At 43.5% G+C, this 12,095-nt stretch overlaps 1 long non-coding RNA gene across 1 annotated transcript; it reads left to right on the top strand.

The window, feature by feature from the left end:
* The first annotated feature begins 330 nt into the window (after positions 1 to 330).
* Positions 331 to 2,662, top strand: LOC115138702 (uncharacterized). Its single transcript, XR_003864985.2, has 2 exons — positions 331 to 1,139; positions 1,298 to 2,662. It is a non-coding gene; the product is annotated as an uncharacterized LOC115138702 (long non-coding RNA).
* Positions 2,663 to 12,095: the final 9,433 nt, after the last annotated feature.

Here is a 12,095-nt window from a genome sequence, read left to right as displayed (position 1 = left end):
TATCAGCATAATAACTCCAGTAATTTCAATGATTTAGCTCTTTGATAATATTTCCCCATGAGATCACCAGACGAGCTTCACTTTCTGTTGTGGGAGATGCAGGAAGTTTTCCTTCACAGAAAAGGCTTGCAAAATAAAGAAAATAACCAGTGTCACAAATGGGTGCTGAGATCCAACTTGAAACTTGTGAGAGGATATGTCAGCCTGCTGATACTGTCCTGGTATCAGGATGTGATGATAAAAAGCAGAAGTATGATTATTTCCCTCAGGGAATAGACCCTCGCTAATGTGTGCTTTGATTTTTATCAACCCTAAAACACGAAACGCAGAAAGTCATTGTGTCATTGTATAGCAACTTGACTTAGTGATGCGTTCAGGGGGGACCCCACTTGGGATATACAGAGTATTCATTGTCTACTAAGTAAATTACTATTATTTAGGTTCTGCGGCAGTGTTTCTTTGTCAGAGAAAAGCAGATGCTTCCTGGGGAAGTGCCAGAGAATGGCAGGAAGAGAGGCTGAGGTGGAGTGCATTTCTACAACTCAGATAGGAGAGGACCTTATCCACAGCACATCTCAGACAGGAGAGGACCTTGTCCACAGCACATCTCAGACAGGAGAGGGCCTTGTCCACAGCACATCTCAGACAGGAGAGGACCTTGTCCACAGCACATCTCAGACACGAGAGGACCTTATCCACAGTACATCTCAGACAGGAGAGGACCTTGTCCACAGCACATCTCAGACACGAGAGGACCTTATCCACAGCACATCTCAGACAGGAGAGGACCTTATCCACAGTACATCTCAGACAGGAGAGGACCTTGTCCACAGCACATCTCAGACAGGAGAGGACCTTGTCCACAGCACATCTCAGACAGGAGAGGACCTTGTCCACAGTACATCTCAGACAGGAGAGGACCTTGTCCACAGCACATCTCAGACAGGAGAGGACCTTATCCACAGTACATCTCAGACAGGAGCAGTCCAAGGGACACAGAGGGAAGGGTCCGGTGTGGGGGAACCAAAGGAAATGGAATTCTAAGTGCACAGGAAAAGGAGTCTCCCCCAAAAGCCACGAGAGAACAAAGGAACAAGGGAGTGAAGTCACACTTCCTTTTGTCTACTTACTGTGAAAATGTACGTGAACTCCAGTCAGGGTTTAATTAATGCTTTCCATTTAAGACAGAAAAAATAAACAACCCTGTCTTGTACCCCAGACTGTATGGTTTCACTGTGATTGCAAAGGATTGTGGGTAGAGGATTTGTATCATCATTTGCATTTCCACTCCCTACAGTGACCACACAGTCCTTCAGGTGAGGAGGCAACTGTTTGCCGTGGTGGATGGAAATCTGCCACAGTACCCCTACTAAACATAATCCGGTCGAAGGACCATGAAAAGGAACCCAAGATATTTAACTGGTTGGATAGATGTCACCAGGTGTACTCAGCTCCGGTCAGAGAGCAAGCAGACGACAGAGAGGACTGGTGGTTGGATATGGTAAAGGTGTGTGATTCTGCAACAAAGGAGAGGCATCATGTCAGGTTGCATAACATAAAAGGTCATGTTGATAAGGACAAAGCTATTAAAACATATCTCAAATGATGAAAATGACATTGTTAGGTAACTACAATAAACATGGAAAAAAGGAAACAAACTTACTCTTAACTTGAACGCCCACAACTGGAAAGAAATGTAGGAATTTCTTGCTAGGATTTAAATACAAAAGGTGTGAATGAGCGTATCTGGGCAGTCCGAATAATTAGTGACAAGTTTGTGCCATTGAGAGAGTCAACAGGTAGTAAACAAGTTCCATCTCAGCAGTATGCTGCGCCACTGAGCGCTTTTGTACAAAACCAATAACAACCTTTGGAGTATTGAGTGTCAGTGCAATGTGCTTCATCTTATCATCCTAAAAGCTAATTTATGCTTGATCTGGAAATGTGGTCGGAGGCTGTAATTTCGGAGCCTCCAGAGGCATGCAGAGGCCAAATCAAGCTCCTTACCGCATCGCTGTGCACCTCTCAAATTTTGCAACAATGCGGAGGGCTCCTTAAAGCTCCACATTGACATGATTGGTTGACGGTAGGTGGGGGCGGGAGGTCCTGTATAAACACAAACTCACTTCGCAAGAAGTATGAAAACCCTGAAGTCTGCAGAGGTTGCATCACAGTAAATGCTGTACGGGCACTTCAGACATCAGATTGACCACGCAGAGCCTTTATTAACACTATTGTACTTGAGGACTATTTCTATGGTTTTACTTAGTGGGAGTCATGACGCCAAAAGTCGAATTATGATATTGTAGCGACCCGCACAGACAGCTGTGTGTTATGTGCTAGGCTAGGAGGTGGTTGTGTTGTACTGACCAGTACCCGGTGTTCGCGGGGTCCGACATGTCAATCAACCTGCTATCTGCCAATCACGGGAATGCCTGGAATGTTCTGATGCCGGGCATCCTGGTGGTTGGCGGAGTGGCGTGGAGGGGGGGTTGGGCATTGGAAGTTAAGACCAGGTTCAGCCTTTGTTCTCTCTCTCTTACATCTGGGCTTCACAAGAGAAGGTCACGGTTGGATTGTGGGTTATCTATTTGGCGTGTGCTACGGCCCAAACAGTAGCCTGTGTAAAGTTGGTTCAATAAACCGCCAATTCGCAAGCTCAGGCCTCTGTCTGGACAATTGTTCATTTATGATCTAGTCAGGTCATTACAATATTAAAGTAATCCATGCTACCTACACAACGCTTCTGAATACTATTGATGCAATTTTTTTGTGAACACCGATTCATGTAGCAATACAATGAGTGGTTGAATTATTCAGTACCACAGTACCAATTTGTTTTCAGGTTTTTTAATTTTTCAATGTTTATTCAAGAAAACATGCACTTGATGGTTGCTCCAAACTGTCCACCTATTTTTTATATTCCCCCCATGAACACTGTTAAAGATTTAGACTGCTTGTTCTCCTCCTCAGTTTAGTTTGTTCTTAAACTACTGTGCCTCTCCCTTCAGTTTCCTGTCTTATCTCATCAATGTAAACACAACCGTTCTCGATGCACTAACTTATTTCCTCTACCCTGTCATCCATTTTCCTTTGCTATGATTTCTAATGATATACAGTGGGGCAAAAAAGTATTTAGTCAGCCACCAATTGTGCAATTTCTCCAATTTAAAAAGATGAGACAGGTCTGTAATTTTCATCATAGGTACACTTCAACTATGACAGACAAAACGAGGATAAAAAATCCAGAAAATCACATTGTATGATTTTTAATGAATTTATTTGCAAATTATGGTGGAAAATAAGCCTTCAGAAAGTACTCACACCCCATTACCTTGTCCACATTTTCTTGTGTTATAGCCTGCATTTAAATTGAATTAAACTTAGATTTTTGGTCACTGGCCTACACACAATACCCCATAATGTGAAAGTGGAATTATGTTTTAGACATTTTTTACAAATTAATTAAAAATGAAAAGCTAAAATTTCTTGAGCCAATAAGTATTCCCTTTGTTATAGCAAGCATAAAAAAGTTCAGGAGTAAAAATGTGCTTAACAAGTCACATAATAAGTTGCATGGACTCACTCTGTGTGCGATAATAGTGCTTAACATGATTTTTGTATGACTACCTCATCTCTGTACCCCACACATACTATTATCTAAGGTCCCTCAGTCGAGCAGTGCATTTCAAAAACACAGATTCAACCACAAAGAGCAGGGAGGTTTTCCAATGCCTCGCAAAGAAGAGCACCTGTTGGTAGATGGGTAAAAATAAAGAAGCATAAACAACCTGAAAACAAGTTGGTCAACTCTTGCGTCAATCTAAGTAAAATAATGAAAAAATCCCCATCAAAATCCATCAGTTTCAGCTAGAGACATCCCGAAAATCTATAACGCTGATGTGCCAACTTCTGTCTCTAGTGTCCGAACCGTTTGGGCTACAAACTAATATGTGGAAAGGGGAGACTCTCACAAACACCATGTTGTTCCGCATTTTTCTCAACGATCTACAGAAGTGTCACGGTAACCCATTCAAATGAATGGAAGTTTGGAGGAACGCTAGTTTTGTGACAACAAAAATAAGCGGTTAAATATGTGTCCAAAAAACACAAGTATTTCCTGAGCTTTCTTATATCTCCTAGATTTTGGGACAGACACTTCAAAACGTTATTCCTGATGATTTATTCTTTATGAATGTGTTATTCAATGTGTTTCAATAGGCTATAGTAGTAAAGGCCAAATTCAATATTTTATCAAATAATATTTTAATATTTTGGGGGGATACCTAAAGAGGTCCTAAAATTCCAAATCAAATAGCTAAAAGATCCATGGTATGACCATCTCAAAACAATTCTGTATATTGTCTTACACTTTGAGGTTTTAATCCATTTTGAATTCAGGCTGTAACACAACAAAATGTAGAATAAATCAAGGGGTATGAATACTTTCTGAAGGCGCTGTAGGGATGAATTCACACCGATCCCATCAATACCTTGTGGTCCCAAGATCCCTGACATTTACTCTCAATAAGTCCCTCACATTTACTCTAAATAAGTCCCTGACATTTACTCTAAATAAGTCCCTGACATTTACTCTAAATAAGTCCCTGACATTTACTCTCAATAAGTCCCTGACATTTACTCTCAATAAGTCCCTGACATTTACTCTCAATAAGTCCCTGACATTTACTCTCAATAAGTCCCTGACATTTACTCTGAATAAGTCCCTGACATTTACTCTAAATAAGTCCCTGACATTTACTCTCAATAGGTCCCTGACATTTACTCTCAATAAGTCCCTGACATTTACTCTCAATAAGTCCCTGACATTTACTCTCAATAAGTCCCTGACATTTACTCTCAATAAGTCCCTGACATTTACTCTCAATAAGTCCCTGACATTTACTCTCAATAAGTCCCTGACATTTACTCTCAATAAGTCCCTGACATTTACTCTGAATAAGTCACTGCAAATATGAAATATTCCATACAAATGGAAGAGATAAATAATGTACTCTTTATGAACACGATGACATGGTTCGATGTGTGTGTATGTAACAGTATAGCTTCCGTCCCTCTCCTCGTCTCGAACCAGGGACCCTCTGCACACAGACAACAGTCACCCCCGAAGCATCGTTACCCATCGCTCCACAAAAGCCGTGGTCCTTGCAGAGCAAGAGGAATAACTACTCGTCACCGATTGAAACACTATTAGCGTGCACCACTGCTAACTAGCTAGCCATTTCACATTGGTTACATGTACATGCGTGCATTCATGGATACGTGCGTACTTGTGTGTATGTGTGTGTGTGTAAGCTGAGAAGAGGGCTGTCTATTGGTACATGCAGTGGCGATTTTAGAATGTAAAGTTGAAGTCGGAAGTTTACATACAACTTAGCCAAATACATTTTAACTCAGTTTTTCTCAATTCCTGACATTTAATCATAGTAAGAATTCCCTGTTTTAGGTCAGTTAGGATCACCAGTTTATTTTAAGAATGTGAAATGTCAGAATAATAGGAGAGAGAATGATTTATTTCAGCTTTTATTTCTTTCATCACATTCCCAGTGGGTCAGAAGTTTACATACACTCAATTAGTATTTGGTAGCATTGCCTTTAAATTGTTTCACTTGGGTCAAACGTTTCGGGTAGCCTTCCACAAGCTTCCCACAATAAGTTGGGTGAATTTTGTCCCATTCCTCCTGACAGAGCTGGTGTAACTGAGTCAGGTTTGTAGGCCTCCTTGCTCACACATGCTTTTTCAGTTCTACCCAGACATTTTCTATAGGATTAAGGTCAGGGCTTTGTTATGGCTGTTCTAATACCTAGACTTTGTCCTTAAGCCATTTTGCCACAACTTTGGAAGTATGCTTGGGGTCATTGTCCATTTGGAAGACCCATTTGCGACGAAGCTTTAACTTCCTGACTGATGTCTTGAGATGTTGCTACAATATATCCACATACATTTCCCTGCCTCATGATGCCATCTATTTTGTGAAGTGCACCAGTCGCTCCTGCAGCAAATCACCCCCACAACATGATGCTGCCACCCCTGTGCATCACGGTTGGGATGGTGTTCTTCGGCTTGCAATCCTCCTCCTTTTCCCTCCAAACATAACGATGGTCATTATGGCCAAACAGTTATATTTGTGTTTCATCCGACCAGAGGACATTTCTCCAAAAAGTACGATCTTTGTCCCCATGTGCAGTTGCAAACTGTAGTCTGGCTTTTTTATGGCGGTTTTAGAGCAGGGTCTTCTTCCCTGCTGTGCGGCCTTTCAGATTATGTCAATATAGAACTAGTTTTCCTGTGGATATAGATACTTTTGCACCTGTTTCCTCAAGCATATTCACAAGGTCCACAAATTAACTTTTAACAAGGCACACCTGTTAATTGAAATGCATTCTAGGTGACTACCTCATGAAGCTGGTTGAGAGAATGCTAAGAGTGTACAAAGCTGTCATCAAGGCAAAGGGGGGCTACTTTGAAGAATGAAATATAAAATATATTTGGATTTGTTCAACACTTTTTTTGGTTACTACCTGCCCTGAATGAAGGGTGACCACTGGGTACATGGGGTTAAAGACAGAGTCCTGTATCTCCTGGATGCAATTAAAAGTGTAACCTTCTAATTGGACGAAACACTGACGGTTATTCAGCCTCTCAACACATGAATCAACACACAATGGCAATCATTCCTGTGGGTTAACATATCTGCTAACATTGACTTAATGAGGAATGATGTTCAGAAGTGACTGCAACTGTGCTTACTGACAATGCCTTTATATATATAGTGTTGTTCACTCATTAATATAGCTACTTTTGTTAGTTGACAGCTCTATAAAACCAGTAAATGGCCTGCTGTAATATGTGTTTCAGTTTCAGAAGGCAGTAGAACATTTTCCTTGTACTTTACAATGAATGTCATTCACATGTATCTGTAGGAACTGCGCAAACAGCATTCAGTGCATCAGAACGCTTTAAAAAAAACGCTGTATTATCCACAATATGACCCGAGGATGACAACAGATATCGACAAGAAAATTGGCATAACTTTAAAAAAGTAACCTCTTTCAACTTAACTGGACATGGCAAGTTACCTTCTGACATGACTGCTGAATGACTGTTCATATCCATGTAGTACAAACAGTATTCTGTTTGTTAGAACACAGTGCTTTGCTTTTGCCTCTGACCTGGGGATGACCTGTGAGCTCTGTCCAACCACATTTATCCAATACAGGTAAGTGCTGTGGGAAATGCTTTCAAGCTGAGGCACATATTCACCCTTTGTTCTCGACAAAGTACTTGAACGGAGTGATTCTTGGCGAATACAATGTGCAGGAAATGAACTGACCCCGGCTGCAGCTGGTAGTCAGCCAGACCAGAAGGCCGTTTGAAACTCCTTTCTCTTTTCTCTACATTTTACTTTCACATTTGAATCATTTAGTAGACACTCTTATCCAGAGCCACTTTTTTATTATTATTATAATTTAATTTTGTTTTTTAGACAATACACAAATATACGTATACAATAGACAACTTAACGTTCTACAGACTACTAAACTAGACATGACGTTGGCTGGGACTTAATGCCCAACCTCAAAAGACAAATAAAGGCAAAAACACCAACTCAGACATACATACATGTCAACAAACATTAATGCCATCACACTTGCTCAGACCCACATGCTCCCACCGTATTCATACCCATCGTCTCACAATAACATCCCTTCCCATTTTTCATCTTGTGGCTCCAGTGATTGGAACACTTTATCCCATAAGGCTTCAAATTGCACTTTTTTGTTTCTCTCTGTAACACAAGGTTGTTCAATATATATACAGTATATATAGTATGGTCACATTGGGTATCTCAGCGCACTCTTGTATGCCATGTCTTGAATATGCAGATAGACTAATTAAAGTAAACTTTCATTGTTCAACTTCTGACAGCCAACTTTCTAAGTCTGAGTGCCGTGAGAGTTATTTAAGATACTTTTCAAAGAGGTAGGGTTTCAGACATTTTTGAAAGATGGGCAGGGACTCCACTGTCCTGGTTTTAGGGGAAAGCTAGTTCCACCATTGGGGTGCCAGTACAGAGAAGAGTTTTGACTGGCCTGAGCAGATGGGAGGGCCCAGAGACCAGAGGTGGCAGAACGGAGTAATCGGGTTGGGATATAGGGTTTGATCATAGCCCCTTAGCCCTCTTTTCATCATGTCTGTAATTGTAAAGGAAATGACAACAGGACCCCTCTCTCTGCTCCTCTCTCAATAAAGCCACATCATTACATTTTTGGGAGAAGAGGAAATGTTTCATATTGTCCCAGGAGTCTCCCTGGGCTGGTCCCCGAGGGGGAAGGGTGGGGGATGGCCAAGGTTTGACAGGCTGTGGTCTGTCATTAATACCATTAACACAGACCACAGCCTGTCAAACCCTGGCCATCCCCCGCTCAGGCCGACAGCAACATTTTACCATAATTTCTAGGCGGCAGGAGGACTATTTATAGGTGTAGCACATCAATCCCATACGGATTAGCCCTGGATATTTCATTACAGTTTAGCGCCTCTCCCTGTTGTCCTCTTACTCACTAGCTGCTATGTGGTTTGTGGGGCAGTGAGAGAAAAGAGAGAGCGCGAGAGCGAGAAAAGAGAGCGAGAGAGAGATGGAGAGAGAGAAAGGAGAGTGAGACAGCGAGAGACAGAGAGAGCAAGAGAGAGAGAGAGGGGAAGGTGAGAGAGAACAGAGAGGGAGTGGGGAGAAAGAGAGGCAGAACTATAAACCATTATCATCAGCACAGAGGATCCTGATATTTACTTTGATTAACATCCCCCCCCCCCTTCCAAATCCCAAGAGGGAGAAATTTATCCAAGAGGAAAATATATTTTTATTTCATCTTTAGGAAACCATTCAAATGGGAAATGAATGTCAGAGATGCAATATTGAATACGCAGCTGAGAATAAACTTGAGTTATTCGCTTCCCCTCAGGCATATGCTAATTACTTGCGTATGAAAGTAAGGTATTTAGAGAGGTTAAAGACCTGTATAATGTTAGCTCTAAGAACATATGTTCTTCAATTCTGGTCCTGGAAACTTTGTACGAACACACCTGATTCAACTAACCAAAAATCATGTATGGCGAGAATCCGTCTCCACACCACGTGCTCTCACCACTGGTGTCCCCCAGGGCTCTGTTCTAGGCCCTCTCCTATTCTCGCTATACACCAAGTCACTTGGCTCTGTCATAACCTCACATGGTCTCTCCTATCATTGCTATGCAGACGACACACAATTAATCTTCTCCTTTCCCCCTTCTGATGACCAGGTGGCGAATCGCATCTCTGCATGTCTGGCAGACATATCCGTGTGGATGACGGATCACCACCTCAAGCTGAACCTCGGCAAGACGGAGCTGCTCTTCCTCCCGGGGAAGGACTGCCCGTTCCATGATCTCGCCATCACGGTTGACAACTCCATTGTGTCCTCCTCCCAGAGCGCTAAGAACCTTGGCGTGATCCTGGACAACACCCTGTCGTTCTCAACTAACATCAAGGCGGTGGCCCGTTCCTGTAGGTTCATGCTCTACAACATCCGAGAGTACGACCCTGCCTCACACAGGAAGCGGCGCAGGTCCTAATCCAGGCACTTGTCATCTCCCGTCTGGATTACTGCAACTCGCTGTTGGCTGGGCTCCCTGCCTGTGCCATTAAACCCCTACAACTCATCCAGAACGCCGCAGCCCGTCTGGTGTTCAACCTTCCCAAGTTCTCTCACGTCACCCCGCTCCTCCGCTCCCTCCACTGGCTTCCAGTTGAAGCTCGCATCCGCTACAAGACCATGGTGCTTGCCTACGGAGCTGTGAGGGGAACGGCACCTCAGTACCTCCAGGCTCTGATCAGGCCCTACACCCAAACAAGGGCACTGCGTTCATCCACCTCTGGCCTGCTCGCCTCCCTACCACTGAGGAAGTACAGTTCCCGCTCAGCCCAGTCAAAACTGTTCGCTGCTCTGGCCCCCAATGGTGGAACAAACTCCCTCACGACGCCAGGACAGCGGAGTCAATCACCACCTTCCGGAGACACCTGAAACCCCACCTCTTTAAGGAATACCTAGGATAGGATAAAGTAATCCCTCTCACCCCCTCCCCTGAAAAGATTTAGATGCACTACTGTTCCACTGGAGGTCATAAGGTGAATGCACCAATTTGTAAGTCGCTCTGGATAAGAGCGTCTGCTAAATGACTTAAATGTAAATGTAAATGTTAGTGCTACGCAAGAACAAAAGCCAGCACCTCCTGTGGGCTTCTAGGACCACTGTCCTGGAGAGTATTCTGCCTAAGCGGTTTTGCTGGATCATCGCCAAAGTGAAGATTACTATCAGACGTGGAATTCTCCAGTGATTCAATATCAATACTATATGCGGGTGAACAGCCAGACAAACACCAGAGCTTTGAAAGGGTACATGGAAAACACAGAGAAAGATGGTGATCAGCAGGAAAGGAGTTGAAACCCCAAAGAAAGGCAAGGATGCAAAGCCATACAGTATTACAGGGCTTCAAAAGCCATATGTAAAATGTACTACATTTGTAGAGAAGCCTTTTTTAGTCCCCGTCTGTAACCGTTTCTCTGGTAGACAGTCGCACAATTGTGTAAACCAAAGCTAGTGAGATTTGACAGCACAGCGGACTGGATGACGTAAATAACAGGTAAATGACAGGTACACATTACTCAAGGTCATTTCATAGACTATGATGGAGTTTGATGTCACCTGGTTTCCTATCATCTTGAAAAGGGCTTGAATTTCATTGAAATCCCAGATCTGATACATCTTGGATACCACTCAAACAATAATTTCTTTGTAGGTCATTATCAACACTGAGAAATCACAATCCCCATCAGCAGCAGAGGAGATGTTGGTGCTTTGCTCCCTATACCCACTGCTGTGCACAGACAGGGGTAGGTGCAACATTTGCGGGCTGTGGGTTCTGAACAACAATGACAACAACAAAAAAACATAGTATACCAAATTGTTAATTTGTCATTTATACCATTGGCCAAAGGGGCAGGTGCTCGGGCACTGGTAAACCTCTATCGGTGCAGGTGCTCGGGCTCTGGTAAACCTCTATCGGTGCAGGTGCTCGGGCTCTGGTAGACCTCTATCGGTGCAGGTGCTCGGGCACTGGTAAACCTCTATCGGTGCAGGTGCTCGGGCACTGGTAAACCTCTATCGGTGCAGGTGCTCGGGCACTGGTAAACCTCTATCGGTGCAGGTGCTCGGGCACTGGTAAACCTCTATCGGTGCAGGTGCTCGGGCACTGGTAAACCTCTATCGGTGCAGGTGCTCGGGCTCTGGTAAACCTCTATCGGTGCACGTGCTCGGGCACTGGTAAACCTCTATCGGTGCAGGTGCTCGGGCTCTGGTAGACCTCTATCGGTGCAGGTGCTCGGGCTCTGGTAAACCTCTATCGGTGCAGGTGCTCGGGCTCTGGTAAACCTCTATCGGTGCAGGTGCTCGGGCTCTGGTAAACCTCTATCGGTGCAGGTGCCTGCCTATACCATTACTAACATGCCTGCCTATACCATTACTGACATGCCTGCCTATACCATTACTAACATGCCTGCCTATACCATTACTGACATGCCTGCCTATACCATTACTAACATGCCTGCCTATACCATTACTGACATGCCTGCCTATACCATTACTGACATGCCTGCCTATACCATTACTGACATGCCTGCCTATACCATTACTGACATGCCTGCCTATACCATTACTAACATGCCTGCCTATACCATTACTAACATGCCTGCCTATACCATTACTGACATGCCTGCCTATACCATTACTGACATGCCTGCCTATACCATTACTGACATGCCTGCCTATACCATTACTAACATGCCTGCCTATACCATTACTGACATGCCTGCCTATACCATTACTGACATGCCTGCCTATACCATTACTGACATGCCTGCCTATACCATTACTGACATGCCTGCCTATACCATTACTAACATGCCTGCCTATACCATTACTAACATGCCTGCCTATACCATTACTGACATGCCTGCCTATACCATTACTGACATGCC

This window comes from Oncorhynchus nerka, linkage group LG12 (genome assembly GCF_034236695.1).
Source record: "Oncorhynchus nerka isolate Pitt River linkage group LG12, Oner_Uvic_2.0, whole genome shotgun sequence".
Taxonomy (NCBI): Eukaryota; Metazoa; Chordata; class Actinopteri; order Salmoniformes; family Salmonidae; genus Oncorhynchus; species Oncorhynchus nerka.
This window is presented reverse-complemented; position numbering and strand designations above follow the sequence as displayed.